We start from the raw sequence: 6,844 nt of genomic DNA, 5'->3' as shown, positions 1-6,844 counted from the left end.
ATGGTATAGATCCTTAAGTCCTTTCTCCGTTTCTCTCTTTCTCTGAAGTTCAAAACGTTCGTTATTTAGTTTCCTTGAAAAACGACTCGAAAAAGACTCTTTTTGTTTTTAGTTGTTTATTAATGAATGATGCATGAATGCATGAATGCACACACAAGAGTTTTAAACAAACATGGCGTTGAAGGGTATAGTGGTCATGAAGTCAAAACGCAATCCCCGCCCCAATGGTAAACTAAGGTTAAGGATTTTTGTACCTGTAGAACGGGTTCTAGGGGTCTCAGAGTTTTTGCTCAACCTTAAAGATACGTTGATTGGTATCTATAAGAGAGTTTTCTCTGAGTGTAGTATCTGCGTGACAATTACTTCCGTAATCACCGCTCTACGTCCTAAAAAAAAGGCTTTAAGTGGGGTTAATGTGTTTCTAGGTCCTTCTGGTACAAATCAGTCTCGGAATGCAGTGGCGCAGTTAATCACAACCAGCCAGGCAAATCCCAAGAGTAGACTTGGAAACCAAGATTAGAGGGCCTTCACCGGGAAGACATCCTCCATCCTATCTTATGTTGCACTCAAATCCGGGTATAGGATTTCTCACCACAAGGGGGAATCAAGCCCTTTCCCGATACAAAATAAACAAAATAAACAAATATATATGCAACAAACACATGAAATGACACAGAGGTTAGGCAGGACCTCTCTTGTTTGAGGGGGAATTTGGCATCCCTAATTCCTCATTGGGGCTGGACCAGCAACAGGTCAACCATTGGTTTGGATGAAAAACCAAGGTTTTTAACACTTATATCCCCAGCAGAGTCGCCATTTTTCTGTGGTGTCGTTTTCTTTTACCTCCCCGTTTCACTTGGGAGGACGGCACGCTAAACCCTTCACGCGAAATTTGGAAGGAGAATGCGCCCGTGGTGGGATGAATTTTATTTCAGTTCTTCCTACGATATCACACGAACTTTCTTATTGGTCCTACGAGTAGGAAAGGGAAAAAAAGATCTCAACTAAACCCTAGGAGTTTGCTAAGTGTGGGGATTTCACCTAGACTAGAAATTCTGGAGTCCGGGGGGTCGGTTATACATAGGGAAGTGTTTAAACACCCTACATATCTGTAGTACTCTACAGGAACCTTCTCTGTGTCATTGTGATTGTGTTTGCTGCTAATGATTAGGAAAGTTTCTCCTTTGTGTTAGGAGAGAGAATTGAATTGATTAAAGAAAGACAGACAGATAGACAGACTGACTATTTTTGGTATTTTATTAGCTCGCTGAGATTCCTTGTGAACCTCATGCCTACATATCCCTAGTGGAAGTCAGAGCTTAATGTAGTTCGGGGAACTAACTAGGGAAATTAATTGTTTTTGGTGCCTTGCTTGAAGCTCAAGGTTAAAGCTTTGAATTAAATCTCTGTTTACAGTAAAGAGACATGAAATTATCTTTACAGAGAGGTATTTGTACTATTCTACCACAAACATTTAAAAGTGACAGAAAAACTAAAAAAAATGATGTTTCATTAAGAGGGGAGTCTACTTGGTTGATCAAGTATGACAGCCATCGTGCCTCTAAAATGAAAGAAAGATGCTCATCCAAATTAGGGAAAGTGTACAAGTCTGGGGATGTGCCAGAGCATGTCTTTCAGAGTCCTAAATGGGAGACTTTGAATGAAATTGAAATTGAAATGTTTGTTTGTTTGAATGTGGTAGAGTAGTAAAAATATCTCTCTATAGAGATAAGCTATGTCTATCTACTGTATAAAAGATTTGACTTTAGCTGGCTTGTATGAGGCCCAAGCTTGAGGCTTTTTGATTGATTAATTAATTATTGACTCTGGGAGATGACTCCATTGAGGATTAATTACAGGGTATTTTTGTGTTCTGTACAAAGCCCAGAATTGAGGCTGACTCTACTTAGGGAGACTCTATTTGTGTGCCTTGTACAAAGCCCAAGGTTGTGGCTGATTGCTGAGGATAATTGAATGAATGACTCTATTTTATGTGCCTTGTACAAAGCCCAAGGTTGTGGCTGACTCTAGCTAGGGAAAACATTATTTTCTGCCTTGTACAAAGCACAAGGTTGTGGCTGACTCTTAAATAAACTGAGTATGGATGACTCTATGGGGAAAAGATCCTAGGTGTTAGGAATCTTTGACACATGAAAATATGGTTTATCTGCCTTGTACAAAGCCCAAGGTTGTGGCTACTGAATGATGAAGAACTCACTGGGGAGACTCTATTATCTGCCTTGTACAATGCCCAAGGTTGAGGCTGACTCTTGACAGGGGAGTTTTATTGTTTGGGTGCCTTGTATGAAGCCCAAGGTTGAGGCTAACTATTTTTGTTGGTTTTGACTCTACTGGGGAGGTTTTATTTATTGAAAGACTGTTTTTTCTTTGGAAGCTAACCCTTTCCAGGGATTTTATTGAAATGATGGATTGATTTTAATTGACTTTGGAGGCTAACCCTTTCCAGGGATTTTTATTAACATGAAGGAAGGTGTGGAAGCTAACCCTTTCCAGGGATTTATATTAAAAAATGAAAGAATGTGTGGAAGCTAACCCTTTCCAGGGATTTTGACTCAGCTGGAGAAATTATTTGGTAAAAGACTGACTTTATCATGTTTTTGGAGGCTGACCCTTTCCAGGGGTTTTGACTCTTTTGGGGAAATTATCTCCTAAGAGAAATGAATCTTTATTTATTGATATTTAATAATTGACTTTGGAGGCTAACCCTTTCCAGGGATTTTTATTGAAATGATGGATTGATTTTAATTGACTTTGGAGGCTAACCCTTTCCAGGGAAAAAAAATGAAAGAATGTGTGGAAGCTAACCCTTTCCAGGGAATTTTATTGAAAATGAATGGCAGAAAGATTATCTAATGGAGACTTCTTGTTTAAAGCCCAAGATGAAGGCTGACACATGCTGAGGAGAAAATAAACATAGATCCTAGACTCTACTAAGGAAGATTGATGGAGATAAGGGTGATAGAGACTGTCCATGTCTCTCATTCCAAAAGGTGTACTCAATGCAAAATTGAGACAAACTTAGCTTGTTTAAAGTCTGGTTTAAATTGGAAGAAACTCACCAGGGTAGGCTAAAAGGTGACTAAAGACCTGTTCCTATGTTTATAAGAAACCTGATGGGTCCTTGTATACAAGCTCAAGAGGAAGCTGGAAATGCTTTTAAGAAGCCTGTGGGTCCTTGTACAAAGCCCAAGAGGAGGCTAATCGAGGGTCCTTGTTATAGCACAAGAGAAAGCTATGTAGTTTTGAACTTATTTTGGCTCTAAGCAAATGGGTAAGAGGTTTCACCGGGAATAATTCCTCTTTGGGTGGATGTGTCCTATATTTTTGGATTCTAAGGTTTTTGCCAAGATGTTTCACCGGGAATAATTCATCTTGGGGGTTTGAACTACAGATCTCTAATTAGGAAAGAGCCTTCACCGGGAAGACATTCTCAATCCTAGGTCATATTCCTATAATATATATATAGTTTAACTGTCCTAAGGTTTATACTCAAACGTAGTTCTAAACTAATATATATGCACAATTTATATTTGACAGTAATTTAAATAAAGACTGTAAATTGAAAGCTTGTAAAGCCTAACCTGGATGGAGTGGAGGCCTTTGAAGAAGTATGTACAGAGCCTCAACAGCATTTTTGTTGTTTTGTTGATAATAGTTGAATATTTATATGATAGACAGTTAATGGTTTTTGAAAACAGAAGAAGTGAAGATGGACAAAGGTCACATAGGTATCTGAAGAGTTTCACCGGGAATAATGCCCTTCAAATACCAGAAGGATGTTTTGAAAACAGAAAGAAGATTTTGAAAATACAGTTTTGAAAACAAGCTAAGAAGAGAAGGTTTTTGGGACTTACACTCTATTAGAGGCCCAGTACTTTACAGTACTGGTGTAAAAGCAATTTGAAAAAATGATTTGGAATGATACAAGGTTTTGTTGTTTGAAAACCCTAATCATTTGATTTATTCGGAGATTGAAAACAGTTTTGAAAATTGACAAAAGTCAACTTAATTAAGGTAAAAATAAAGATTTTTAACTAATTAAGACCTAAACAATTAGGGTTTTATCATAAAATTATTTACAAAGTGACTAGGTTAAAATAAAGTGACAATATATATTTAAAGTATTTAAGAAAACACTTAAAAACATACTATTTTAAACCTAATTAAAATTCATGGAACAAATAATATTTTTATGATTTTTTTGACTATTCATAAAATAGATATATTAAATAATAGGTGTGTGAAAAATGAAGTGAAAATGATTTAATTTGATAGGTGAATTATTCATGTGAAGTTGTGAAGAAAATAAGTGTGAAAAGTGGTAAAAAAAAATAGGAATGTCTCCACCAAGGCTTGAACTCACGCCCTTATAGTCACCAGCCCAAAACAACACCACTGAGCCAACGCGCGCTTGGTGATAATAACTCTCACTCAATTGGTTATGTTTCAAAACAAGTGCTAAATCATTGAAAAATAAAAGAATCAAAAAGTCTGGGGCGAGGGGGATTCGAACCCCAGACTTTGGACACGCGCAACACACAAACACTCTTTACCACTGGGCTGTAACGATTTAGTCGTTTATAAAACAACTTCCATTCAAAATAAAATAAACTTTGGCCCCAGATTCAAATTTTGCGCGCCATGGCCATAGTCATCTTCTTCCTCGAGCTCAAGAATTTTCAAAATCCTAACTCTCTGGTTTCTCAACTAAATGACATGATGTAAACATCAATCTTGTTCTAAATTTCCTCACGAATCCAGATATGTAACTAACATTTATTTATATGAACTATAGCTACCTAATTTCTCAGAAAACTCTAAGAACACATGAACCCTAAATTTGAAATTAAATGACAAACAGGATGAATAAATGAAGGATGATAGAGGGTTTTCAATCCTCTGATGATGCTAAACAAGATAGAATCGAGTTTTATCACAAAGAGTGCTTAAATTAAAGAGGTGAGGTTCAGAAACTTACCTCTGAAAATGGAGGTCGTGAGGATGATAGAGAGCACCTGGGCTTGAATGAATGATCTCAATAGCTTCCCTGAGACTCAATGATGCTAACTGAATGCTTATTGGAGCTTGAATCCTCCTGAATTGCTCTATGGACCTCCCTCGATTTCAGCTTCAAGTGAACATGGAGGTTGTTGAATTTGGAGTTACAGATGAGCTGCAGCCATCTGGTTAGCTTCACTATGACCTGAGGAGTGTGCCTGGATGATTGGCTTGGCTTGAAAACTCCTGAATTGTTCTGTGGTCCTCCAACTGCAAGTGCTCCAAAGTGAGAGCAACAATGGTGTTCCTCCACTTACAGAAGTGATCCAGGTGCTTGGATCACCTCAAATGACCTCCCTTGAGATGTTAGAATGTTCACTTCCCAAAGATGAGCTCTGGTTTGAAGAAATCGATTCTTCTTGCCAAAGAACTTTGAAAAACAATGAACATGAGAAGAGAAAGAGAAAGCAAGGAATATGGTTGCTTTGGTGTGTTTTTGAATGAGGAATGCCTCTGTATTTATAGGCAAATGGATGCAGATCAATTGGCTGTGGTGAGCTTGCTTAGTGTAGTGAGTTTGGTTTCTTAGCCATGAAGAAATTCAAAGAATCTCCAAAATGCAATGATGCATTTTCGGGCTAGCTTCCTCTATCCATTGATTCTATCTGATCTTAGGGGACATTTCAGATGCAAAGTGAGCTCTAATTGGTTGATGAGAAGATTCCTTGGGTGATTCATCAATTTGCCATAAATTCACAAATGTAATCATTACATAATCACATGTTCTTGTTTTTAGAATCTTCTTCAATTCTTATGGCATGGTGAAAATGAATGCATGGCATGGTTTCAGATGTGTTATGGGTCGTGTAGCATCCATAAGAGAGGTTATTTGCACAAAATTTGCAAAGTCCAAAAGTGTCCATGACCTATAATTTTACTTCATGAGGCCAACTTTGAACAAGCATAACTCTTAGCTCAAATTGAATTTGGAGAAGGTTGAACACAATTTGGAAAGCCCTAAACATCTACTTTAAATCATTAGTTTATGTCTTCTTCAGAATCATTTGGGAAATTTGTGAAAAATGAGCCCAAAGTTGGATGAAAACTAGGTTAAAACACTTAGAAAAATTTCTAAGTGTTTATGACCTAAACTTCAAAATTTCCAAAACTTCATAAATGATTGATCTTTTGAAAAAAGTTCCTTTGTAAGATGTTATTTTATTTTGCAAGATCTACAACTTTCATGTTGGAAGTTTTTTGAGTTGTGTAGGTGAAATTTTGAGTTCTCACCATGTCTTCAAAAACCCTAATTCCCGACTTTTTGCTCCTTGATGAATTTCTTTGAATTTCTTTGGTCAAATGACTTTAATATCCATATATTGATGATATTGATCTTTGAAAGTCATTTTTTGACCAAAAACCTTAAAAGTCAAAGGTGATCCCATACAGTTGACTTTTGCCTGACAAAGTGAATTTTTGGACTTTTGTGTAGAAACAAGATCTTATCCTCAAATGAATGATGTAAATGGATTATATTGAGGTAGTAGAGACTCTTGAATCATGTCTTGAGTTTTGGATTCATGCCCTGATTAAAAGTCAATTATCTTGGTGAATTAGGTCAAAACCCTAATTGTCGACCAGAGGACAATGATGAGTGTAGACTTTGAATTGAGGTGGATCTTGTCATAAGAGTTATTTGAAGATGATTAATGTCTTTGAATGGTCTCTTGGGGCTTTTTAGGGTTTCCCAAAGGTGATCCCTGATTTTAGTCCTTGATAGGTTCCAAACCCTAGTCTGTTGATCTGAGTAATCCTGTGCTTAGAT

Source organism: Vicia villosa, linkage group LG3 (assembly GCF_029867415.1).
Source record: "Vicia villosa cultivar HV-30 ecotype Madison, WI linkage group LG3, Vvil1.0, whole genome shotgun sequence".
Lineage (NCBI taxonomy): Eukaryota > Viridiplantae > Streptophyta > Magnoliopsida > Fabales > Fabaceae > Vicia > Vicia villosa.
This window is presented reverse-complemented; position numbering follows the sequence as displayed.